At 50.3% G+C, this 26061-nt stretch overlaps 12 non-coding genes across 12 annotated transcripts; all 12 read right to left on the reverse strand.

The window, feature by feature from the left end:
* Window positions 1-8745: 8745 nt before the first annotated feature.
* On the reverse strand, window positions 8746-8909 carry LOC149453839 (U1 spliceosomal RNA). The gene has a single exon (XR_016314481.1). It is a non-coding gene; the product is annotated as a U1 spliceosomal RNA (small nuclear RNA).
* Window positions 8910-9428: 519 nt separating this feature from the next.
* On the reverse strand, window positions 9429-9592 carry LOC149453840 (U1 spliceosomal RNA). The gene has a single exon (XR_016314482.1). It is a non-coding gene; the product is annotated as a U1 spliceosomal RNA (small nuclear RNA).
* Window positions 9593-10112: 520 nt separating this feature from the next.
* Window positions 10113-10276, reverse strand: LOC149453841 (U1 spliceosomal RNA). The gene has a single exon (XR_016314585.1). It is a non-coding gene; the product is annotated as a U1 spliceosomal RNA (small nuclear RNA).
* A 436-nt stretch (window positions 10277-10712) lies between these two features.
* Window positions 10713-10877, reverse strand: LOC149453842 (U1 spliceosomal RNA). Its single transcript, XR_016314577.1, has one exon. It is a non-coding gene; the product is annotated as a U1 spliceosomal RNA (small nuclear RNA).
* A 520-nt stretch (window positions 10878-11397) lies between these two features.
* LOC149453843 (U1 spliceosomal RNA) lies at window positions 11398-11561 on the reverse strand. The gene has a single exon (XR_016314483.1). It is a non-coding gene; the product is annotated as a U1 spliceosomal RNA (small nuclear RNA).
* A 520-nt stretch (window positions 11562-12081) lies between these two features.
* On the reverse strand, window positions 12082-12245 carry LOC149453844 (U1 spliceosomal RNA). The gene has a single exon (XR_016314586.1). It is a non-coding gene; the product is annotated as a U1 spliceosomal RNA (small nuclear RNA).
* A 9011-nt stretch (window positions 12246-21256) lies between these two features.
* On the reverse strand, window positions 21257-21420 carry LOC149453845 (U1 spliceosomal RNA). The gene has a single exon (XR_016314484.1). It is a non-coding gene; the product is annotated as a U1 spliceosomal RNA (small nuclear RNA).
* Window positions 21421-21939: 519 nt separating this feature from the next.
* On the reverse strand, window positions 21940-22103 carry LOC149453846 (U1 spliceosomal RNA). Its single transcript, XR_016314485.1, has one exon. It is a non-coding gene; the product is annotated as a U1 spliceosomal RNA (small nuclear RNA).
* A 520-nt stretch (window positions 22104-22623) lies between these two features.
* LOC149453847 (U1 spliceosomal RNA) lies at window positions 22624-22787 on the reverse strand. The gene has a single exon (XR_016314588.1). It is a non-coding gene; the product is annotated as a U1 spliceosomal RNA (small nuclear RNA).
* A 436-nt stretch (window positions 22788-23223) lies between these two features.
* On the reverse strand, window positions 23224-23388 carry LOC149453848 (U1 spliceosomal RNA). Its single transcript, XR_016314578.1, has one exon. It is a non-coding gene; the product is annotated as a U1 spliceosomal RNA (small nuclear RNA).
* A 520-nt stretch (window positions 23389-23908) lies between these two features.
* Window positions 23909-24072, reverse strand: LOC149453849 (U1 spliceosomal RNA). Its single transcript, XR_016314486.1, has one exon. It is a non-coding gene; the product is annotated as a U1 spliceosomal RNA (small nuclear RNA).
* Window positions 24073-24592: 520 nt separating this feature from the next.
* Window positions 24593-24756, reverse strand: LOC149453850 (U1 spliceosomal RNA). The gene has a single exon (XR_016314589.1). It is a non-coding gene; the product is annotated as a U1 spliceosomal RNA (small nuclear RNA).
* Window positions 24757-26061: the final 1305 nt, after the last annotated feature.

Here is a 26061-nt window from a genome sequence, read left to right on the forward strand (position 1 = left end):
CACGAAAGGAAGCATAGGAATATGGCGCAGCGGGAGGGGGCTGTTTTGCTTTGCCTGCATCATATGCCCTATAAATGATACTGTTAGTTCCTCAATAAAACAGAATTTTAGGAAGTTGGCAAACTGCGAAGTGTCAGTGTCTTACTTCCACGTGCACGTATTCTCATATTAATTTGGCTCACTGGTAGATCACGGTAAATGGTCTGTAAGTGACCGAGTCCAAGACATTTGGCGCCCAACGTGGGGCCCGGGTTCTGAACACGGGATCAGCCCGACCCAGAGTGGATGAGGGGGACCGTGTGGAGCATTCCAGACGCGGAGACTGATCACCTCCAAAAGCGGTAAGTGAATTTTTATGTCTAATAATTCCTTACCTGCGTAGTCTGGAATTGCCCAGCGGGACTACTCACCCGTCTGGCTGTCCGTTGATCAGCAAAGTGACAGGTATACTTGCCCGGGGCTCCTTTGAACCCACCTGTCAGTGTAACGTCATCTACCAGTGTGATATGTCTTGTCTTTTGTGTTGTCTGTGTGTACCAGTGTGATTGGTTGGGTTGTTGTTGATGCGCCTGTGAGGGAGGGGAGAATTACGGCAAAATATTCCTCGTCAGGAGTGGACAGGATACACTCTGATTTGAGAGAGGGTGCCGGGCACTCGCAGTCGTGGTGATGGTGACTGTCGAGGGGAAACTCGTAGTCGCAGTAATGGCGACACGGGGGAAAAAACCACAGCCAGGGATTGGCTTGTGGGGGAAAAAGAAAACTAAAAAAAAAAAAAAAAAAACATTTTACTCCTGACAGGCGTGTCTGAAATACTATGTCATGATCACACTGTGTATGTGGATTAATGTTTGGTGTACACCACGAAAGAGTGGGGATTCGTGAAAGTACTACAAGTAGTGGTACGGTGACAATCGTAGATCCTGATATATTGGTTTACAGGGTTAATGTACATTATTCTCAGTGTAGCTGAAAAATAGGGAAGTTACTGGAGGAGAAGAAGGGGGGGGGCAAAGTGCTGCGCGGGTTCCACTGTCTCACGGCACAGCACTTTCAGAACAGAGTGACGGCTTTGGGGACCACCTTAGGGTCCCCGGGAGGGAAGTAAAACAAAATGGGACAGAAACTTATAAAGCCAGAGAACAGTTCGTTTGCTTGTGAACTGGTGGAGGAGAGAGAGGGACCAGAGTATGTAAAAAAGTTAAAACAGTTAAACAAGCTGGGTGGAACATGTAAGAACGGTGGGAGGTTGCAGGCGGAGGACTGGAGAAAGCTGTGTAAAGAGAAGAAAGGGCTTCTACTGAAATATAACATGTTAAAGACAGCAGAAACTTGGTTTAATGTGGCCCGCACCCTACATCAGGAGGGGTGGGTGGAGCAAAAACTGGATCAGGACAGGGGAGTTGTATATGTATATTACAGGAAAGGAGATGCGCCCAGCAAGGCGCCGCCCCCCTATGATGATGGCCCGTCCTGGAGGTGCGAGGCATGTGGAAATACAGGAAGGCCCCACCCCGAGAGTCCAGATTTTTGCATACCGTGTAGTCAGAACCTCCGGATATGTAAGGGGTGTTCAGTTAAGAATCCGGGGTGGGAGGAGATTTGCAAGGGATGTGACCGGAAGCTGACTATGCAACATCCAATGCTTCCAACTCAGTCACCTCCATTTCCGCCTCCGGCCCCGCCCCTTCCGCTTCCGCCCTCTTCAAAGATGGCGGCGCCCAGTGAGGCCACCGGAAGCCATGTTGACTCTGGGCTTAGTACACCGATACACCATACACACCTTGTGCCCAGTGCTTACTGTCTCTGGCTCCCAACCACCTTCGGCCCTCCACACACCCCTGATGCCTGTAGTACCACCACCACCAAAACAAACAGAGGCTTCAGACCAAGTTGAACTGAAGACACCCACAGAATGGCAGGGCTGGAATTTTACAGATGTGGTAACCCCTACCTCTCTGCCAGACAGAAGAGGATGGGCTCAAGAAAAGACAGTGGCTGCGGCAGTCCGCCAGGGTACCCGAGAGGATGATGCTGTTTCCATTCGTTCCCAACAGAATGATCCGTTCTCAGAAGGCCATGGTCCAGAAAGCAAACCACTCGTTCAACTTCCCCCAACCACACAACCCCAACGTCAAAAATTATCTATGTATGAGTCTGGAATGGAAGCAGACTCAGCACCTCATCCCTTTTCTTCCACTTACCACAATCCTGTCTATCGCCCCCAAGGATCTGAAGGAGACCATCCCCGCCCGGTGCCCAACCTACCTGATGCTCCTATCATGTATGTGGCCTTCACTCCATCCCAAGCCTCCGCACTAGTCACAACTCTCCCGGACCCGGAGAAACACCCGATGCCTTTTTACCGGCGCATAGCCCAGATCCACAAGACCTATTCCACAGCCTGGAGGGATTTGGTCAGTCTGTGTGAGATCAAGGCTGGGGATGCATATTGGCCTATAATGGAAAAGGATCTCACCAGAGTAAAGCCAAATGAGGACACCACTTATGCCTCGGGAATTTCTTTCTGTGACCAGTTGCAGCAGTGGGCCAGAGAGAGACTGGCGGACCAGGCAACCACATTGCAGGACATTACCCAAGACAAGACTGAGTCGGTGGAAAAGTTCCATACCAGACTAACACAGGTGTTTACAGACCTGGGATTCAGTGTCCATAACAAGGTACATACTCAAATGCTGGCCTCTGCATTTGTATCAGGACTAAAGGAGTCTGTTCGCAAGGGTTTGATCACTGCCCGTCCAGAGTACCGTACCCTCCACCTGGATATACTGCTATTGGTGGCAAAAGGTCTAGAGACCGCCCAGGTGGCCCGGAAGCCGGCACCACTCATGTTGTCGGCTGGAGAGCAGGTCTCCAGAAGAAACCCACTTATCTGCTTCAACTGTGGAAAACCAGGACATTTCAGAAGGGAATGCAGAGCTCCCAGACGTTCACGACGACCCAATGACTACAACTCAGGGTGGGAAGAGTCTGCAATGCCACCACCTCCACCGCTTCCAGGACCCCCACGCACAGGTCCTACCCAAGAACATCTAAACCTTCTCCAATAGGACAGGGGCAAACCTGTGTCCACTCCCCTTATGACAGTTTCTTCTCACGGATATTGTGCTAGTGGGCCCCTAGCAAAGGTCACTGTCCCCATCGAGGGACATCCTACACAATTCTTAGTGGACACAGGTGCAGCCAGAAGCGTTTTGCGGAGAGAAGATTTACCCAATGAAACATACCTCTCAAACATTGATGTTTCCTGCGTTGGAGTAGACGGCTGCCCACAACGCAGTTGGCTTACAAAACCTCTACATATCGGCACCTTACCCAATCTTCTGTCTCGTTTTGTGGTGTCAAATACTTGCCCGTTGAATCTGCTGGGAGCTGATGTCTTGTCCAGGTTGCAAGCAACTATATCCTACCAACCAGATGGCACCATTCAGCTCTCCACCCCCTTGGGAGAGGAAGACACCTCGGCTCTATGTTCATTACCACTGATGATGTCTCTACAGGAGGTTTCAGGCCACCCCTTGCCAGACCATGTAGAACAGGCCTTACAGGAGCTGCCACTCACTCTTTGGTCCACCGGCCCTGAGGATATTGGCCATCTGAAAGTTGCTCCAGTGTTAGTCCAGCTTAAGCCTGGAGCACCATTGCCACGGAAGCCTCAATATCCTCTGAAGCAAGCCCAGATGGACGCCATCTCCAAACAAGTCAATATACTTCTGGAAAATGGGGCATTAATTCCCTGTGTGTCCCCATGCAATACACCCCTTTTCCCAGTGAAGAAAAGAACTCCAAAAGGTGAGCCCACCAAATATCGCATGGTTCAAGATCTGAGAGCAGTCAATGAGGCAACTATTTTGGAAACCCCCATTGTACCAAACCCCCACACCCTGCTTGCAGGGGTACCTCCCACAGCCCAAGTGTACACAGTTATTGACTTTGCAAATGCCTTCTTCAGTGTTCCGCTGGACCCCTCTCTTCGCCTTTACCCATGCTGGCCGACAGTATACCTGGAGAGGTATGCCCCAAGGGGCCCAAGATTCGCCAAGCCAGTTTACAAAGGCCATGACAACTATCCTCAGCACCTGGCTACAGTCACACCCGGAAGTCATAGTGCTCCAATATGTGGATGACTTGCTCCTATGTGCCACCAACCATTCTGAAGGAAAAATCGCCTCTCTGAGCCTCCTCCACCACTTGGCTGAACAGGGCTGCAAGGTTTCTAAGGACAAGTTACAGTGGTGCCAAACTTCTGTCATTTTCTTGGGACATTGCATTTCCCAAGCCACTCGTCACCTCACACCGGATAGAGTACGGGCTATCCAGAATGTCCCAATACCTCAGGGACCAAAAACCCTGCATGCTTTTCTAGGGTTGGTTTCCTATTGTCGTTCCTGGATCCCAGAAGCTTCCGTCTTGATGCAGTCCCTTTATGATGCCCTGAAATCTGAACCCTTTTCCCTGACAGAAGAAGCTGTACTTGATTTCCATCGCCTGAAAAAAGCCATCTCCACTGCACCTGCATTAGGTCTACCAGATTATGATGAGCCCTTCAAGCTTTTTGTGGCTGAGAGACAGGGTCATGCAACAGGAGTTCTGGCACAACGCCATGGGGGTCGCCTCCGGCCTCTGGGTTATTACTCCTGCAGGCTAGACCCGGTTGCACGAGGTGGTCCCTCCTGTCTGAGGGCTGTTTTTGCTGCTCATCTTCTTCTGGATAAAACGGCAGATTTGGTCTTAGGACATCCACTCACACTTCTGGCCCCCCATGACATTACCGCAATACTGAACCAAACCCAACCAAAACATCTATCTGCCGCCAGGCATCTGCGACTGCAAGGCTCCCTTCTTTTACCTGATCATGTCACCCTGGTCAGATGCACCCAGATAAACCCTGCAACTCTTCTCCCTCTTCCAGGGGGGGGTAGACGAAGCAGAAGAAGACACCAAAGACGTGGCACCAGAGGATGTGGTACATGACTGTTTGGAACTTATGCAGGCAGAAACTACACACCTACCAACAGTCCATGATACGCCCCTATCAAATCCTGACTTAATACTTTTTGTGGATGGATCCCGCTTTGCAGATAATGCTGGCACCTACCACACTGGATATGCTGTGACTACCGACACAATGGTACTGCAAGCTAGACCTCTTCCACCTTTTATGTCTGCACAAGAGGCTGAACTAAGGGCCCTCACCAAAGCCTGTGAATTAACAAAAGGAAAGACAGCTAACATTTACACGGACTCCAGATATGCACTGGGGGTTGCACTTGATTTTGGCCTAATCTGGAAAATGAGGGGCTTTCTCACGGCAGCTGGGACTCCTGTAAAGCATGGAAAGGCGATCAACCACCTTATGGAAGCACTTTTACTACCAGCCCAAGTGGCCATACTGAAGGTGAAGGCCCACGGTAAATTGACCACTATGGAAGCAAAAGGAAATCATCTGGCAGACATGGCTGCTAAGCAAGCTGCGGTCAGGGAGCAGGAAGAGGATGAAAAGATGTGCAGTGAGGTGATGCCTGTGCTAATTCATCAGCCCAAGGACAACCAACTCCAGGAAGCCCAGGATAATGCTTCAGAAGAAGAAAGGAAGGAATGGATGCAGAAAGGAGCAGTTGAGGACAAAGGATTGTGGGTGGTGGGGAAGAAGGTTTTGCTTCCCAGATCCTTATATCCGGCAACAGTGCAGTGGGCACATGGAGCGTCACACCTGTCCAAGATGCTAATGAACTCTTTGATCAGTAAATACTATGTGGCACCCGGAATTACGGCTTACACAGACAGATTCTGTAAGTCTTGTGTTGTATGTGCCAAGTGCAATCCTGGAAGACCTGAGAAACCTCCAAGCAAGCATCTGGCCAGGGCACTATATCCATTTCAGAGGATCCAGATAGATCATATCCAGATGCCAAAAAGTGGACGATTTGAATATGCCCTAGTGGTGGTGGATATGTTCTCAGGATGGCCAGAGGCATTCGCAGTAACCAACCAGACGGCAAGAACCACTGCCAAGAAGCTGCTCACGGAGATAGTCTGCAGATACGGAGTGCCCGAGGTGGTTGAAAGTGATCAGGGACCGGCTTTTACTGCCAATGTTACAAAAGAGATCTGGTCGGCTCTGGGGGTCACACTTGCGTTTCACACACCCTATCATCCCCAGAGTAGTGGGAAGGTAGAGCGCCTAAATGGGGTCCTGAAGTCAAGAATGTTAAAAATGGCCCAAGAGGTAGGCATGGGATGGCCGGACAGCTTGCCTATTGCTCTTTTCAGCGTTAGATACACACCAAGGGGGAGTCATGGGTTGTCTCCCTATGAGATTTTGTTTGGGTCCGCCCCTAGACTGGGTACCTACTATCCTCAGCAATACAGTTGCAGTTTGACTCATTGACAAAGTATGTGATATCTTTGACACGTGTGTTGACTAATATCCATGTGCAAGTATTCTCCTCCATTCCAGATCCTGAGGCGGACATAGGAACACACACTTTACAACCTGGAGACTGGGTCTTGGTCAAAAAGTTTCTGCGAAAACATACATTGGAACCCAGATATGACGGTCCTTTCCAGGTGCTCCTGTTGACTGCCACTTCAGTGAAGTTGGAGGGAAAGTCCACCTGGATACACGCCTCACATTGCAAGAAGGTTCCAGCTCCAGAGGACGAGGCCCTGTCCGTGTCACCCACACCACAATGATTGTGTTGCATATCCTTTTTTGGTGGAAATGGGAGGGGGCCAACAGGTGGCCATCACTCACAAGGGTGACTCCACCCAGTTTTGGTATAACTCATCCAACACACAAGTAGCAACATTTTTCTTCAATCATAGCCTGTGCAAGAACACACCTGTCCCCATTGCCTCCACAATATATATATATATGTGTTACAGATAATTATTGGGGAGCAGATTGTGGCTACTGGGGATCAGTGGGATGGAACACGAGACCGGTTTGGGGGTATAAGCCACAAAGTGCAGTAGAGCGGAAAGACCGGTATGGAAAATCTCTAATTTCCCGAATGACACTCACTTACCACCCCTAAGGTAGATAGGTGATCCACAAAAATGAACAAGCAATTCACTGTAGCCATCCCCCTTACTCTGACCATAGAGAATCCGGGAGATCAGGGAACTTACCTTCTAGGGGTGTTATACCCCAGAGGTGGCACAATCCACCATTGTGAGTTCCAACTGAAAGATATATACCTTTCAAAAGAGTGGTTGGCCCCCCTTAATCATTCTCTCCCTTCTCCCAATCCCCACGCCTCCATGCCATAATGCCATTGCACATCTTCTCAGATCCATTACTTAAGGTGCCGCCCAACCCCCCCCCCATGCAACCAAGCACAAACGAAGTGCCCCACAAGGGAGTTTTGACCCCCATGTCTATATAGATGCGATAGGAGTCCCAAGGGGGGTACCCGATGAATTCAAGGCCAGAGACCAGGTGGCCGCGGGATTTGAATCCCTATTCCTCTTCATCACTGAGAACAAGAATGTAGATTGGATAAACTACATCTACTATAATCAACAACGGTTTGTAAACTACACACGAGATGCCTTAAAGGGGATAGCAGAGCAGTTGGAGGCTACTTCTAACATGGTCTTTCAAAATCGTATGACACTCGATATGTTATTAGCTGAAAAAGGGGGGGGCCTGTAAAATGATACCAAAGACCATGACCTGCTGTACGTATATCCCAGATAACACAGGCCCAAATGGGAAGGTGACACTGGCCATCAAGAGGTTGGAGGACCTGTCAAATGAGCTTAAGGAAAACTCAGGTATTACACATCCCTGGGATCAGTGGTTTGGATGGCTGAGTGGCTGGCAGAAAGCCCTCACCCACGCAGGGATGGTTATCCTGGGTATTATCATTCTAATGGCAATAGTCGCCTGCTGTGTGATCCCTTGCATTAAGAGGCTAATAGGGAAAGCTGTGAACGAGATCTCCCCTACATTCCTGAACTATAACAATGTTGAACTCCCCCGTGAAGAAAGGGAATCCTATACTCCCTTACAGACTATGGCCCCTGATCATCATATTTCAGGCTTATAAAAAAAAAAGGGGAATGCTACAAATTTCCCCCCCCCTAACAGACAACTATAAGCAGGGAAAGACAGTGCCTGACTGTGGCCTTCTCAGGACGTATCGAGACTCTAGGGATGGATTAGCCACTCAGGGGCTCTATATGCGTCTTAAAAGAGTTCCAGAGGGAGGGCCACCAGGCAGTTAGGACATCAGAGGACATAGGGACAGTCAGGAATAAAATAGCCATTTTAAGGGGGGATTGTAGTGGATTGTGATAGACAGTCCACGTTTTATTAGATGATCAGTAAAATGACAATTTTATAGCCTTGCTACTGACTGTTTCTTGCCCTTTAAATTCCTTACTCTCTTAAGTAAACAATCAGATATAGGTTGACAGAACAATGATGATAATTAAGATGGCGCCTTCATCCGGAGTCTCGCCCTTGGTGACTCATTAGGAGAAAAGTATCTTTTAATGTAAACAACCCCCATAAAAGGGAATGAGTCTCTTTGGGGACAATGATTGGAAGATATCAACACGGATGGACGAACACGCAGAAACCCAGTGGACTTTTCACCCAATCAATGTATATGCTTTGCCTGCATCATATGCCCTATAAATGATACTGTTAGTTCCTCAATAAAACAGAATTTTAGGAAGTTGGCAAACTGCGAAGTGTCAGTGTCTTACTTCCAGGGGAGAGCGCGAACGCAGTCCCCCACTACCACAAATTATGCAGTCGAGTTTCCCGCATTTGGGGAAATCGCAGGGGTCAGCACAGCCGGAGTGCAATGGTTGAGCCTCGCCCTGGGAGAACCACCTTCGTGATCATGGTATCTCCCCTGCCAGGTAAGTATGAGTTGGAAGGGACCGGCTAGTGCTCCCCGGTTGGGGCCACGCTTTGTCCACGTTATGGGAGCTTTCTGGGTATCTGTCAGAGCTAGGCCACAGAGCAATGCACATCTGTGTAAAGAGTGGAGCAGGAGTGTTGTAGTTTTTTTTTTTTTCTTCTCTTCTTCTCCCCCCCAATGTCTGGAGAGACGCAAAGGAGTTGCGAAATAGTCCCAGTGTAAACTGCGTCAGCGCATGTATTTGCATAGGAGGCGGCCCTTAAGCATCCAGCAGCAGCGCAAGCTTCCTGCCACGAAAGGAAGCATAGGAACATGGCGCAGCGGGAGGGGGCTGTTCCTACAGAGTTGGCGATTGTCCTGTAGCAGAAATGGGGAGTGAAGTCATGCACGGAAGAAGCCATTTGGCAAGGGATGCAATGCAGGTGCAAAGAGGCTAGAGAGAAGGGAGCAGGAGCTGAAAGAGCAGCCCACCCGGTGTGTCGTCAGACAAAGCTTTTAGCTGAACTATCATTGACCAGAAAGAATCAGGGGAGAGCGCGAACGCAGTCCCCCACTACCACAAATTATGCAGTCGAGTTTCCCGCATTTGGGGAAATCGCAGGGGTCAGCACAGCCGGAGTGCAATGGTTGAGCCTCGCCCTGGGAGAACCACCTTCGTGATCATGGTATCTCCCCTGCCAGGTAAGTATGAGTTGGAAGGGACCGGCTAGTGCTCCCCGGTTGGGGCCACGCTTTGTCCACGTTATGGGAGCTTTCTGGGTATCTGTCAGAGCTAGGCCACAGAGCAATGCACATCTGTGTAAAGAGTGGAGCAGGAGTGTTGTAGTTTTTTTTTTTTTTCTTCTCTTCTTCTCCCCCCCAATGTCTGGAGAGACGCAAAGGAGTTGCGAAATAGTCCCAGTGTAAACTGCGTCAGCGCATGTATTTGCATAGGAGGCGGCCCTTAAGCATCCAGCAGCAGCGCAAGCTTCCTGCCACGAAAGGAAGCATAGGAACATGGCGCAGCGGGAGGGGGCTGTTCCTACAGAGTTGGCGATTGTCCTGTAGCAGAAATGGGGAGTGAAGTCATGCACGGAAGAAGCCATTTGGCAAGGGATGCAATGCAGGTGCAAAGAGGCTAGAGAGAAGGGAGCAGGAGCTGAAAGAGCAGCCCACCCGGTGTGTCGTCAGACAAAGCTTTTAGCTGAACTATCATTGACCAGAAAGAATCAGGGGAGAGCGCGAACGCAGTCCCCCACTACCACAAATTATGCAGTTGAGTTTCCCGCATTTGGGGAAATCGCAGGGGTCAGCACAGCCGGAGTGCAATGGTTGAGCCTCGCCCTGGGAGAACCACCTTCGTGATCATGGTATCTCCCCTGCCAGGTAAGTATGAGTTGGAAGGGACCGGCTAGTGCTCCCCGGTTGGGGCCACGCTTTGTCCACGTTATGGGAGCTTTCTGGGTATCTGACAGAGCAATGCACATCTGTGTAAAGAGTGGAGCAGGAGTGTTGTAGTTTTTTTTTTTTTTCTTCTCTTCTTCTCCCCCCCAATGTCTGGAGAGACGCAAAGGAGTTGCGAAATAGTCCCAGTGTAAACTGCGTCAGCGCATGTATTTGGCGCAGCGGGAGGGGGCTGTTCCTACAGAGTTGGCGATTGTCCTGTAGCAGAAATGGGGAGTGAAGTCATGCACGGAAGAAGCCATTTGGCAAGGGATGCAATGCAGGTGCAAAGAGGCTAGAGAGAAGGGAGCAGGAGCTGAAAGAGCAGCCCACCCGGTGTGTCGTCAGACAAAGCTTTTAGCTGAACTATCATTGACCAGAAAGAATCAGGGGAGAGCGCGAAACGCAGTCCCCCACTACCACAAATTATGCAGTCGAGTTTCCCGCATTTGGGGAAATCGCAGGGGTCAGCACAGCCGGAGTGCAATGGTTGAGCCTCGCCCTGGGAGAACCACCTTCGTGATCATGGTATCTCCCCTGCCAGGTAAGTATGAGTTGGAAGGGACCGGCTAGTGCTCCCCGGTTGGGGCCACGCTTTGTCCACGTTATGGGAGCTTTCTGGGTATCTGTCAGAGCTAGGCCACAGAGCAATGCACATCTGTGTAAAGAGTGGAGCAGGAGTGTTGTAGTTTTTTTTTTTTTTCTTCTCTTCTTCTCCCCCCCAATGTCTGGAGAGACGCAAAGGAGTTGCGAAATAGTCCCAGTGTAAACTGCGTCAGCGCATGTATTTGCATAGGAGGCGGCCCTTAAGCATCCAGCAGCAGCGCAAGCTTCCTGCCACGAAAGGAAGCATAGGAATATGGCGCAGCGGGAGGGGGCTGTTCCTACAGAGTTGGCGATTGTCCTGTAGCAGAAATGGGGAGTGAAGTCATGCACGGAAGAAGCCATTTGGCAAGGGATGCAATGCAGGTGCAAAGAGGCTAGAGAGAAGGGAGCAGGAGCTGAAAGAGCAGCCCACCCGGTGTGTCGTCAGACAAAGCTTTTAGCTGAACTATCATTGACCAGAAAGAATCAGGGGAGAGCGCGAACGCAGTCCCCCACTACCACAAATTATGCAGTCGAGTTTCCCGCATTTGGGGAAATCGCAGGGGTCAGCACAGCCGGAGTGCAATGGTTGAGCCTCGCCCTGGGAGAACCACCTTCGTGATCATGGTATCTCCCCTGCCAGGTAAGTATGAGTTGGAAGGGACCGGCTAGTGCTCCCCGGTTGGGGCCACGCTTTGTCCACGTTATGGGAGCTTTCTGGGTATCTGTCAGAGCTAGGCCACAGAGCAATGCACATCTGTGTAAAGAGTGGAGCAGGAGTGTTGTAGTTTTTTTTTTTTTTCTTCTCTTCTTCTCCCCCCCAATGTCTGGAGAGACGCAAAGGAGTTGCGAAATAGTCCCAGTGTAAACTGCGTCAGCGCATGTATTTGCATAGGAGGCGGCCCTTAAGCATCCAGCAGCAGCGCAAGCTTCCTGCCACGAAAGGAAGCATAGGAACATGGCGCAGCGGGAGGGGGCTGTTCCTACAGAGTTGGCGATTGTCCTGTAGCAGAAATGGGGAGTGAAGTCATGCACGGAAGAAGCCATTTGGCAAGGGATGCAATGCAGGTGCAAAGAGGCTAGAGAGAAGGGAGCAGGAGCTGAAAGAGCAGCCCACCCGGTGTGTCGTCAGACAAAGCTTTTAGCTGAACTATCATTGACCAGAAAGAATCAGGGGAGAGCGCGAACGCAGTCCCCCACTACCACAAATTATGCAGTTGAGTTTCCCGCATTTGGGGAAATCGCAGGGGTCAGCACAGCCGGAGTGCAATGGTTGAGCCTCGCCCTGGGAGAACCACCTTCGTGATCATGGTATCTCCCCTGCCAGGTAAGTATGAGTTGGAAGGGACCGGCTAGTGCTCCCCGGTTGGGGCCACGCTTTGTCCACGTTATGGGAGCTTTCTGGGTATCTGACAGAGCAATGCACATCTGTGTAAAGAGTGGAGCAGGAGTGTTGTAGTTTTTTTTTTTTTTCTTCTCTTCTTCTCCCCCCCAATGTCTGGAGAGACGCAAAGGAGTTGCGAAATAGTCCCAGTGTAAACTGCGTCAGCGCATGTATTTGCATAGGAGGCGGCCCTTAAGCATCCATCAGCAGCGCAAGCTTCCTGCCACGAAAGGAAGCATAGGAATATGGCGCAGCGGGAGGGGGCTGTTTTGCTTTGCCTGCATCATATGCCCTATAAATGATACTGTTAGTTCCTCAATAAAACAGAATTTTAGGAAGTTGGCAAACTGCGAAGTGTCAGTGTCTTACTTCCACGTGCACGTATTCTCATATTAATTTGGCTCACTGGTAGATCACGGTAAATGGTCTGTAAGTGACCGAGTCCAAGACATTTGGCGCCCAACGTGGGGCCCGGGTTCTGAACACGGGATCAGCCCGACCCAGAGTGGATGAGGGGGACCGTGTGGAGCATTCCAGACGCGGAGACTGATCACCTCCAAAAGCGGTAAGTGAATTTTTATGTCTAATAATTCCTTACCTGCGTAGTCTGGAATTGCCCAGCGGGACTACTCACCCGTCTGGCTGTCCGTTGATCAGCAAAGTGACAGGTATACTTGCCCGGGGCTCCTTTGAACCCACCTGTCAGTGTAACGTCATCTACCAGTGTGATATGTCTTGTCTTTTGTGTTGTCTGTGTGTACCAGTGTGATTGGTTGGGTTGTTGTTGATGCGCCTGTGAGGGAGGGGAGAATTACGGCAAAATATTCCTCGTCAGGAGTGGACAGGATACACTCTGATTTGAGAGAGGGTGCCGGGCACTCGCAGTCGTGGTGATGGTGACTGTCGAGGGGAAACTCGTAGTCGCAGTAATGGCGACACGGGGGAAAAAACCACAGCCAGGGATTGGCTTGTGGGGGAAAAAGAAAACTAAAAAAAAAAAACATTTTACTCCTGACAGGCGTGTCTGAAATACTATGTCATGATCACACTGTGTATGTGGATTAATGTTTGGTGTACACCACGAAAGAGTGGGGATTCGTGAAAGTACTACAAGTAGTGGTACGGTGACAATCGTAGATCCTGATATATTGGTTTACAGGGTTAATGTACATTATTCTCAGTGTAGCTGAAAAATAGGGAAGTTACTGGAGGAGAAGAAGGGGGGGGGCAAAGTGCTGCGCGGGTTCCACTGTCTCACGGCACAGCACTTTCAGAACAGAGTGACGGCTTTGGGGACCACCTTAGGGTCCCCGGGAGGGAAGTAAAACAAAATGGGACAGAAACTTATAAAGCCAGAGAACAGTTCGTTTGCTTGTGAACTGGTGGAGGAGAGAGAGGGACCAGAGTATGTAAAAAAGTTAAAACAGTTAAACAAGCTGGGTGGAACATGTAAGAACGGTGGGAGGTTGCAGGCGGAGGACTGGAGAAAGCTGTGTAAAGAGAAGAAAGGGCTTCTACTGAAATATAACATGTTAAAGACAGCAGAAACTTGGTTTAATGTGGCCCGCACCCTACATCAGGAGGGGTGGGTGGAGCAAAAACTGGATCAGGACAGGGGAGTTGTATATGTATATTACAGGAAAGGAGATGCGCCCAGCAAGGCGCCGCCCCCCTATGATGATGGCCCGTCCTGGAGGTGCGAGGCATGTGGAAATACAGGAAGGCCCCACCCCGAGAGTCCAGATTTTTGCATACCGTGTAGTCAGAACCTCCGGATATGTAAGGGGTGTTCAGTTAAGAATCCGGGGTGGGAGGAGATTTGCAAGGGATGTGACCGGAAGCTGACTATGCAACATCCAATGCTTCCAACTCAGTCACCTCCATTTCCGCCTCCGGCCCCGCCCCTTCCGCTTCCGCCCTCTTCAAAGATGGCGGCGCCCAGTGAGGCCACCGGAAGCCATGTTGACTCTGGGCTTAGTACACCGATACACCATACACACCTTGTGCCCAGTGCTTACTGTCTCTGGCTCCCAACCACCTTCGGCCCTCCACACACCCCTGATGCCTGTAGTACCACCACCACCAAAACAAACAGAGGCTTCAGACCAAGTTGAACTGAAGACACCCACAGAATGGCAGGGCTGGAATTTTACAGATGTGGTAACCCCTACCTCTCTGCCAGACAGAAGAGGATGGGCTCAAGAAAAGACAGTGGCTGCGGCAGTCCGCCAGGGTACCCGAGAGGATGATGCTGTTTCCATTCGTTCCCAACAGAATGATCCGTTCTCAGAAGGCCATGGTCCAGAAAGCAAACCACTCGTTCAACTTCCCCCAACCACACAACCCCAACGTCAAAAATTATCTATGTATGAGTCTGGAATGGAAGCAGACTCAGCACCTCATCCCTTTTCTTCCACTTACCACAATCCTGTCTATCGCCCCCAAGGATCTGAAGGAGACCATCCCCGCCCGGTGCCCAACCTACCTGATGCTCCTATCATGTATGTGGCTTTCACTCCATCCCAAGCCTCCGCACTAGTCACAACTCTCCCGGACCCGGAGAAACACCCGATGCCTTTTTACCGGCGCATAGCCCAGATCCACAAGACCTATTCCACAGCCTGGAGGGATTTGGTCAGTCTGTGTGAGATCAAGGCTGGGGATGCATATTGGCCTATAATGGAAAAGGATCTCACCAGAGTAAAGCCAAATGAGGACACCACTTATGCCTCGGGAATTTCTTTCTGTGACCAGTTGCAGCAGTGGGCCAGAGAGAGACTGGCGGACCAGGCAACCACATTGCAGGACATTACCCAAGACAAGACTGAGTCGGTGGAAAAGTTCCATACCAGACTAACACAGGTGTTTACAGACCTGGGATTCAGTGTCCATAACAAGGTACATACTCAAATGCTGGCCTCTGCATTTGTATCAGGACTAAAGGAGTCTGTTCGCAAGGGTTTGATCACTGCCCGTCCAGAGTACCGTACCCTCCACCTGGATATACTGCTATTGGTGGCAAAAGGTCTAGAGACCGCCCAGGTGGCCCGGAAGCCGGCACCACTCATGTTGTCGGCTGGAGAGCAGGTCTCCAGAAGAAACCCACTTATCTGCTTCAACTGTGGAAAACCAGGACATTTCAGAAGGGAATGCAGAGCTCCCAGACGTTCACGACGACCCAATGACTACAACTCAGGGTGGGAAGAGTCTGCAATGCCACCACCTCCACCGCTTCCAGGACCCCCACGCACAGGTCCTACCCAAGAACATCTAAACCTTCTCCAATAGGACAGGGGCAAACCTGTGTCCACTCCCCTTATGACAGTTTCTTCTCACGGATATTGTGCTAGTGGGCCCCTAGCAAAGGTCACTGTCCCCATCGAGGGACATCCTACACAATTCTTAGTGGACACAGGTGCAGCCAGAAGCGTTTTGCGGAGAGAAGATTTACCCAATGAAACATACCTCTCAAACATTGATGTTTCCTGCGTTGGAGTAGACGGCTGCCCACAACGCAGTTGGCTTACAAAACCTCTACATATCGGCACCTTACCCAATCTTCTGTCTCGTTTTGTGGTGTCAAATACTTGCCCGTTGAATCTGCTGGGAGCTGATGTCTTGTCCAGGTTGCAAGCAACTATATCCTACCAACCAGATGGCACCATTCAGCTCTCCACCCCCTTGGGAGAGGAAGACACCTCGGCTCTATGTTCATTACCACTGATGATGTCTCTACAGGAAGTTTCAGGCCACCCCTTGCCAGACCATGTAGAACAGGCCTTACAGGAGCTGCCACTCACTCTTTGGTCCACCGGCCCTGAGGATATTGGCCATCTGAAAGTTGCTCCAGTGTTAGTCCAGCTTAAGCCTGGAGCACCATTGCCACGGAAGCCTCAATATCCTCTGAAGCAAGCCCAGATGGACGCCATCTCCAAACAAGTCAATATACTTCTGGAAAATGGGGCATTAATTCCCTGTGTGTCCCCATGCAATACACCCCTTTTCCCAGTGAAGAAAAGAACTCCAAAAGGTGAGCCCACCAAATATCGCATGGTTCAAGATCTGAGAGCAGTCAATGAGGCAACTATTTTGGAAACCCCCATTGTACCAAACCCCCACACCCTGCTTGCAGGGGTACCTCCCACAGCCCAAGTGTACACAGTTATTGACTTTGCAAATGCCTTCTTCAGTGTTCCGCTGGACCCCTCTCTTCGCCTTTACCCATGCTGGCCGACAGTATACCTGGAGAGGTATGCCCCAAGGGGCCCAAGATTCGCCAAGCCAGTTTACAAAGGCCATGACAACTATCCTCAGCACCTGGCTACAGTCACACCCGGAAGTCATAGTGCTCCAATATGTGGATGACTTGCTCCTATGTGCCACCAACCATTCTGAAGGAAAAATCGCCTCTCTGAGCCTCCTCCACCACTTGGCTGAACAGGGCTGCAAGGTTTCTAAGGACAAGTTACAGTGGTGCCAAACTTCTGTCATTTTCTTGGGACATTGCATTTCCCAAGCCACTCGTCACCTCACACCGGATAGAGTACGGGCTATCCAGAATGTCCCAATACCTCAGGGACCAAAAACCCTGCATGCTTTTCTAGGGTTGGTTTCCTATTGTCGTTCCTGGATCCCAGAAGCTTCCGTCTTGATGCAGTCCCTTTATGATGCCCTGAAATCTGAACCCTTTTCCCTGACAGAAGAAGCTGTACTTGATTTCCATCGCCTGAAAAAAGCCATCTCCACTGCACCTGCATTAGGTCTACCAGATTATGATGAGTCCTTCAAGCTTTTTGTGGCTGAGAGACAGGGTCATGCAACAGGAGTTCTGGCACAACGCCATGGGGGTCGCCTCCGGCCTCTGGGTTATTACTCCTGCAGGCTAGACCCGGTTGCACGAGGTGGTCCCTCCTGTCTGAGGGCTGTTTTTGCTGCTCATCTTCTTCTGGATAAAACGGCAGATTTGGTCTTAGGACATCCACTCACACTTCTGGCCCCCCATGACATTACCGCAATACTGAACCAAACCCAACCAAAACATCTATCTGCCGCCAGGCATCTGCGACTGCAAGGCTCCCTTCTTTTACCTGATCATGTCACCCTGGTCAGATGCACCCAGATAAACCCTGCAACTCTTCTCCCTCTTCCAGGGGGGGGTAGACGAAGCAGAAGAAGACACCAAAGACGTGGCACCAGAGGATGTGGTACATGACTGTTTGGAACTTATGCAGGCAGAAACTACACACCTACCAACAGTCCATGATACGCCCCTATCAAATCCTGACTTAATACTTTTTGTGGATGGATCCCGCTTTGCAGATAATGCTGGCACCTACCACACTGGATATGCTGTGACTACCGACACAATGGTACTGCAAGCTAGACCTCTTCCACCTTTTATGTCTGCACAAGAGGCTGAACTAAGGGCCCTCACCAAAGCCTGTGAATTAACAAAAGGAAAGACAGCTAACATTTACACGGACTCCAGATATGCACTGGGGGTTGCACTTGATTTTGGCCTAATCTGGAAAATGAGGGGCTTTCTCACGGCAGCTGGGACTCCTGTAAAGCATGGAAAGGCGATCAACCACCTTATGGAAGCACTTTTACTACCAGCCCAAGTGGCCATACTGAAGGTGAAGGCCCACGGTAAATTGACCACTATGGAAGCAAAAGGAAATCATCTGGCAGACATGGCTGCTAAGCAAGCTGCGGTCAGGGAGCAGGAAGAGGATGAAAAGATGTGCAGTGAGGTGATGCCTGTGCTAATTCATCAGCCCAAGGACAACCAACTCCAGGAAGCCCAGGATAATGCTTCAGAAGAAGAAAGGAAGGAATGGATGCAGAAAGGAGCAGTTGAGGACAAAGGATTGTGGGTGGTGGGGAAGAAGGTTTTGCTTCCCAGATCCTTATATCCGGCAACAGTGCAGTGGGCACATGGAGCGTCACACCTGTCCAAGATGCTAATGAACTCTTTGATCAGTAAATACTATGTGGCACCCGGAATTACGGCTTACACAGACAGATTCTGTAAGTCTTGTGTTGTATGTGCCAAGTGCAATCCTGGAAGACCTGAGAAACCTCCAAGCAAGCATCTGGCCAGGGCACTATATCCATTTCAGAGGATCCAGATAGATCATATCCAGATGCCAAAAAGTGGACGATTTGAATATGCCCTAGTGGTGGTGGATATGTTCTCAGGATGGCCAGAGGCATTCGCAGTAACCAACCAGACGGCAAGAACCACTGCCAAGAAGCTGCTCACGGAGATAGTCTGCAGATACGGAGTGCCCGAGGTGGTTGAAAGTGATCAGGGACCGGCTTTTACTGCCAATGTTACAAAAGAGATCTGGTCGGCTCTGGGGGTCACACTTGCGTTTCACACACCCTATCATCCCCAGAGTAGTGGGAAGGTAGAGCGCCTAAATGGGGTCCTGAAGTCAAGAATGTTAAAAATGGCCCAAGAGGTAGGCATGGGATGGCCGGACAGCTTGCCTATTGCTCTTTTCAGCGTTAGATACACACCAAGGGGGAGTCATGGGTTGTCTCCCTATGAGATTTTGTTTGGGTCCGCCCCTAGACTGGGTACCTACTATCCTCAGCAATACAGTTGCAGTTTGACTCATTGACAAAGTATGTGATATCTTTGACACGTGTGTTGACTAATATCCATGTGCAAGTATTCTCCTCCATTCCAGATCCTGAGGCGGACATAGGAACACACACTTTACAACCTGGAGACTGGGTCTTGGTCAAAAAGTTTCTGCGAAAACATACATTGGAACCCAGATATGACGGTCCTTTCCAGGTGCTCCTGTTGACTGCCACTTCAGTGAAGTTGGAGGGAAAGTCCACCTGGATACACGCCTCACATTGCAAGAAGGTTCCAGCTCCAGAGGACGAGGCCCTGTCCGTGTCACCCACACCACAATGATTGTGTTGCATATCCTTTTTTGGTGGAAATGGGAGGGGGCCAACAGGTGGCCATCACTCACAAGGGTGACTCCACCCAGTTTTGGTATAACTCATCCAACACACAAGTAGCAACATTTTTCTTCAATCATAGCCTGTGCAAGAACACACCTGTCCCCATTGCCTCCACAATATATATATATATGTGTTACAGATAATTATTGGGGAGCAGATTGTGGCTACTGGGGATCAGTGGGATGGAACACGAGACCGGTTTGGGGGTATAAGCCACAAAGTGCAGTAGAGCGGAAAGACCGGTATGGAAAATCTCTAATTTCCCGAATGACACTCACTTACCACCCCTAAGGTAGATAGGTGATCCACAAAAATGAACAAGCAATTCACTGTAGCCATCCCCCTTACTCTGACCATAGAGAATCCGGGAGATCAGGGAACTTACCTTCTAGGGGTGTTATACCCCAGAGGTGGCACAATCCACCATTGTGAGTTCCAACTGAAAGATATATACCTTTCAAAAGAGTGGTTGGCCCCCCTTAATCATTCTCTCCCTTCTCCCAATCCCCACGCCTCCATGCCATAATGCCATTGCACATCTTCTCAGATCCATTACTTAAGGTGCCGCCCAACCCCCCCCCCATGCAACCAAGCACAAACGAAGTGCCCCACAAGGGAGTTTTGACCCCCATGTCTATATAGATGCGATAGGAGTCCCAAGGGGGGTACCCGATGAATTCAAGGCCAGAGACCAGGTGGCCGCGGGATTTGAATCCCTATTCCTCTTCATCACTGAGAACAAGAATGTAGATTGGATAAACTACATCTACTATAATCAACAACGGTTTGTAAACTACACACGAGATGCCTTAAAGGGGATAGCAGAGCAGTTGGAGGCTACTTCTAACATGGTCTTTCAAAATCGTATGACACTCGATATGTTATTAGCTGAAAAAGGGGGGGGCCTGTAAAATGATACCAAAGACCATGACCTGCTGTACGTATATCCCAGATAACACAGGCCCAAATGGGAAGGTGACACTGGCCATCAAGAGGTTGGAGGACCTGTCAAATGAGCTTAAGGAAAACTCAGGTATTACACATCCCTGGGATCAGTGGTTTGGATGGCTGAGTGGCTGGCAGAAAGCCCTCACCCACGCAGGGATGGTTATCCTGGGTATTATCATTCTAATGGCAATAGTCGCCTGCTGTGTGATCCCTTGCATTAAGAGGCTAATAGGGAAAGCTGTGAACGAGATCTCCCCTACATTCCTGAACTATAACAATGTTGAACTCCCCCGTGAAGAAAGGGAATCCTATACTCCCTTACAGACTATGGCCCCTGATCATCATATTTCAGGCTTATAAAAAAAAAAGGGGAATGCTACAAATTTCCCCCCCCCTAACAGACAACTATAAGCAGGGAAAGACAGTGCCTGACTGTGGCCTTCTCAGGACGTATCGAGACTCTAGGGATGGATTAGCCACTCAGGGGCTCTATATGCGTCTTAAAAGAGTTCCAGAGGGAGGGCCACCAGGCAGTTAGGACATCAGAGGACATAGGGACAGTCAGGAATAAAATAGCCATTTTAAGGGGGGATTGTAGTGGATTGTGATAGACAGTCCACGTTTTATTAGATGATCAGTAAAATGACAATTTTATAGCCTTGCTACTGACTGTTTCTTGCCCTTTAAATTCCTTACTCTCTTAAGTAAACAATCAGATATAGGTTGACAGAACAATGATGATAATTAAGATGGCGCCTTCATCCGGAGTCTCGCCCTTGGTGACTCATTAGGAGAAAAGTATCTTTTAATGTAAACAACCCCCATAAAAGGGAATGAGTCTCTTTGGGGACAATGATTGGAAGATATCAACACGGATGGACAAACACGCAGAAACCCAGTGGACTTTTCACCCAATCAATGTATATGCTTTGCCTGCATCATATGCCCTATAAATGATACTGTTAGTTCCTCAATAAAACAGAATTTTAGGAAGTTGGCAAACTGCGAAGTGTCAGTGTCTTACTTCCAGGGGAGAGCGCGAACGCAGTCCCCCACTACCACAAATTATGCAGTCGAGTTTCCCGCATTTGGGGAAATCGCAGGGGTCAGCACAGCCGGAGTGCAATGGTTGAGCCTCGCCCTGGGAGAACCACCTTCGTGATCATGGTATCTCCCCTGCCAGGTAAGTATGAGTTGGAAGGGACCGGCTAGTGCTCCCCGGTTGGGGCCACGCTTTGTCCACGTTATGGGAGCTTTCTGGGTATCTGTCAGAGCTAGGCCACAGAGCAATGCACATCTGTGTAAAGAGTGGAGCAGGAGTGTTGTAGTTTTTTTTTTTTTCTTCTCTTCTTCTCCCCCCCAATGTCTGGAGAGACGCAAAGGAGTTGCGAAATAGTCCCAGTGTAAACTGCGTCAGCGCATGTATTTGCATAGGAGGCGGCCCTTAAGCATCCAGCAGCAGCGCAAGCTTCCTGCCACGAAAGGAAGCATAGGAACATGGCGCAGCGGGAGGGGGCTGTTCCTACAGAGTTGGCGATTGTCCTGTAGCAGAAATGGGGAGTGAAGTCATGCACGGAAGAAGCCATTTGGCAAGGGATGCAATGCAGGTGCAAAGAGGCTAGAGAGAAGGGAGCAGGAGCTGAAAGAGCAGCCCACCCGGTGTGTCGTCAGACAAAGCTTTTAGCTGAACTATCATTGACCAGAAAGAATCAGGGGAGAGCGCGAACGCAGTCCCCCACTACCACAAATTATGCAGTCGAGTTTCCCGCATTTGGGGAAATCGCAGGGGTCAGCACAGCCGGAGTGCAATGGTTGAGCCTCGCCCTGGGAGAACCACCTTCGTGATCATGGTATCTCCCCTGCCAGGTAAGTATGAGTTGGAAGGGACCGGCTAGTGCTCCCCGGTTGGGGCCACGCTTTGTCCACGTTATGGGAGCTTTCTGGGTATCTGTCAGAGCTAGGCCACAGAGCAATGCACATCTGTGTAAAGAGTGGAGCAGGAGTGTTGTAGTTTTTTTTTTTTTTCTTCTCTTCTTCTCCCCCCCAATGTCTGGAGAGACGCAAAGGAGTTGCGAAATAGTCCCAGTGTAAACTGCGTCAGCGCATGTATTTGCATAGGAGGCGGCCCTTAAGCATCCAGCAGCAGCGCAAGCTTCCTGCCACGAAAGGAAGCATAGGAACATGGCGCAGCGGGAGGGGGCTGTTCCTACAGAGTTGGCGATTGTCCTGTAGCAGAAATGGGGAGTGAAGTCATGCACGGAAGAAGCCATTTGGCAAGGGATGCAATGCAGGTGCAAAGAGGCTAGAGAGAAGGGAGCAGGAGCTGAAAGAGCAGCCCACCCGGTGTGTCGTCAGACAAAGCTTTTAGCTGAACTATCATTGACCAGAAAGAATCAGGGGAGAGCGCGAACGCAGTCCCCCACTACCACAAATTATGCAGTTGAGTTTCCCGCATTTGGGGAAATCGCAGGGGTCAGCACAGCCGGAGTGCAATGGTTGAGCCTCGCCCTGGGAGAACCACCTTCGTGATCATGGTATCTCCCCTGCCAGGTAAGTATGAGTTGGAAGGGACCGGCTAGTGCTCCCCGGTTGGGGCCACGCTTTGTCCACGTTATGGGAGCTTTCTGGGTATCTGACAGAGCAATGCACATCTGTGTAAAGAGTGGAGCAGGAGTGTTGTAGTTTTTTTTTTTTTTCTTCTCTTCTTCTCCCCCCCAATGTCTGGAGAGACGCAAAGGAGTTGCGAAATAGTCCCAGTGTAAACTGCGTCAGCGCATGTATTTGGCGCAGCGGGAGGGGGCTGTTCCTACAGAGTTGGCGATTGTCCTGTAGCAGAAATGGGGAGTGAAGTCATGCACGGAAGAAGCCATTTGGCAAGGGATGCAATGCAGGTGCAAAGAGGCTAGAGAGAAGGGAGCAGGAGCTGAAAGAGCAGCCCACCCGGTGTGTCGTCAGACAAAGCTTTTAGCTGAACTATCATTGACCAGAAAGAATCAGGGGAGAGCGCGAAACGCAGTCCCCCACTACCACAAATTATGCAGTCGAGTTTCCCGCATTTGGGGAAATCGCAGGGGTCAGCACAGCCGGAGTGCAATGGTTGAGCCTCGCCCTGGGAGAACCACCTTCGTGATCATGGTATCTCCCCTGCCAGGTAAGTATGAGTTGGAAGGGACCGGCTAGTGCTCCCCGGTTGGGGCCACGCTTTGTCCACGTTATGGGAGCTTTCTGGGTATCTGTCAGAGCTAGGCCACAGAGCAATGCACATCTGTGTAAAGAGTGGAGCAGGAGTGTTGTAGTTTTTTTTTTTTTTCTTCTCTTCTTCTCCCCCCCAATGTCTGGAGAGACGCAAAGGAGTTGCGAAATAGTCCCAGTGTAAACTGCGTCAGCGCATGTATTTGCATAGGAGGCGGCCCTTAAGCATCCAGCAGCAGCGCAAGCTTCCTGCCACGAAAGGAAGCATAGGAATATGGCGCAGCGGGAGGGGGCTGTTCCTACAGAGTTGGCGATTGTCCTGTAGCAGAAATGGGGAGTGAAGTCATGCACGGAAGAAGCCATTTGGCAAGGGATGCAATGCAGGTGCAAAGAGGCTAGAGAGAAGGGAGCAGGAGCTGAAAGAGCAGCCCACCCGGTGTGTCGTCAGACAAAGCTTTTAGCTGAACTATCATTGACCAGAAAGAATCAGGGGAGAGCGCGAACGCAGTCCCCCACTACCACAAATTATGCAGTCGAGTTTCCCGCATTTGGGGAAATCGCAGGGGTCAGCACAGCCGGAGTGCAATGGTTGAGCCTCGCCCTGGGAGAACCACCTTCGTGATCATGGTATCTCCCCTGCCAGGTAAGTATGAGTTGGAAGGGACCGGCTAGTGCTCCCCGGTTGGGGCCACGCTTTGTCCACGTTATGGGAGCTTTCTGGGTATCTGTCAGAGCTAGGCCACAGAGCAATGCACATCTGTGTAAAGAGTGGAGCAGGAGTGTTGTAGTTTTTTTTTTTTTTCTTCTCTTCTTCTCCCCCCCAATGTCTGGAGAGACGCAAAGGAGTTGCGAAATAGTCCCAGTGTAAACTGCGTCAGCGCATGTATTTGCATAGGAGGCGGCCCTTAAGCATCCAGCAGCAGCGCAAGCTTCCTGCCACGAAAGGAAGCATAGGAACATGGCGCAGCGGGAGGGGGCTGTTCCTACAGAGTTGGCGATTGTCCTGTAGCAGAAATGGGGAGTGAAGTCATGCACGGAAGAAGCCATTTGGCAAGGGATGCAATGCAGGTGCAAAGAGGCTAGAGAGAAGGGAGCAGGAGCTGAAAGAGCAGCCCACCCGGTGTGTCGTCAGACAAAGCTTTTAGCTGAACTATCATTGACCAGAAAGAATCAGGGGAGAGCGCGAACGCAGTCCCCCACTACCACAAATTATGCAGTTGAGTTTCCCGCATTTGGGGAAATCGCAGGGGTCAGCACAGCCGGAGTGCAATGGTTGAGCCTCGCCCTGGGAGAACCACCTTCGTGATCATGGTATCTCCCCTGCCAGGTAAGTATGAGTTGGAAGGGACCGGCTAGTGCTCCCCGGTTGGGGCCACGCTTTGTCCACGTTATGGGAGCTTTCTGGGTATCTGACAGAGCAATGCACATCTGTGTAAAGAGTGGAGCAGGAGTGTTGTAGTTTTTTTTTTTTTTCTTCTCTTCTTCTCCCCCCCAATGTCTGGAGAGACGCAAAGGAGTTGCGAAATAGTCCCAGTGTAAACTGCGTCAGCGCATGTATTTGCATAGGAGGCGGCCCTTAAGCATCCATCAGCAGCGCAAGCTTCCTGCCACGAAAGGAAGCATAGGAATATGGCGCAGCGGGAGGGGGCTGTTTTGCTTTGCCTGCATCATATGCCCTATAAATGATACTGTTAGTTCCTCAATAAAACAGAATTTTAGGAAGTTGGCAAACTGCGAAGTGTCAGTGTCTTACTTCCACGTGCACGTATTCTCATATTAATTTGGCTCACTGGTAGATCACGGTAAATGGTCTGTAAGTGACCGAGTCCAAGACATTTGGCGCCCAACGTGGGGCCCGGGTTCTGAACACGGGATCAGCCCGACCCAGAGTGGATGAGGGGGACCGTGTGGAGCATTCCAGACGCGGAGACTGATCACCTCCAAAAGCGGTAAGTGAATTTTTATGTCTAATAATTCCTTACCTGCGTAGTCTGGAATTGCCCAGCGGGACTACTCACCCGTCTGGCTGTCCGTTGATCAGCAAAGTGACAGGTATACTTGCCCGGGGCTCCTTTGAACCCACCTGTCAGTGTAACGTCATCTACCAGTGTGATATGTCTTGTCTTTTGTGTTGTCTGTGTGTACCAGTGTGATTGGTTGGGTTGTTGTTGATGCGCCTGTGAGGGAGGGGAGAATTACGGCAAAATATTCCTCGTCAGGAGTGGACAGGATACACTCTGATTTGAGAGAGGGTGCCGGGCACTCGCAGTCGTGGTGATGGTGACTGTCGAGGGGAAACTCGTAGTCGCAGTAATGGCGACACGGGGGAAAAAACCACAGCCAGGGATTGGCTTGTGGGGGAAAAAGAAAACTAAAAAAAAAAAACATTTTACTCCTGACAGGCGTGTCTGAAATACTATGTCATGATCACACTGTGTATGTGGATTAATGTTTGGTGTACACCACGAAAGAGTGGGGATTCGTGAAAGTACTACAAGTAGTGGTACGGTGACAATCGTAGATCCTGATATATTGGTTTACAGGGTTAATGTACATTATTCTCAGTGTAGCTGAAAAATAGGGAAGTTACTGGAGGAGAAGAAGGGGGGGGGCAAAGTGCTGCGCGGGTTCCACTGTCTC

Source organism: Staurois parvus, unplaced genomic scaffold, assembly GCF_062004578.1.
Source record: "Staurois parvus isolate SC_StPar_1 unplaced genomic scaffold, SC_StPar_1.0 ptg000445l, whole genome shotgun sequence".
Taxonomy (NCBI): domain Eukaryota; kingdom Metazoa; phylum Chordata; class Amphibia; order Anura; family Ranidae; genus Staurois; species Staurois parvus.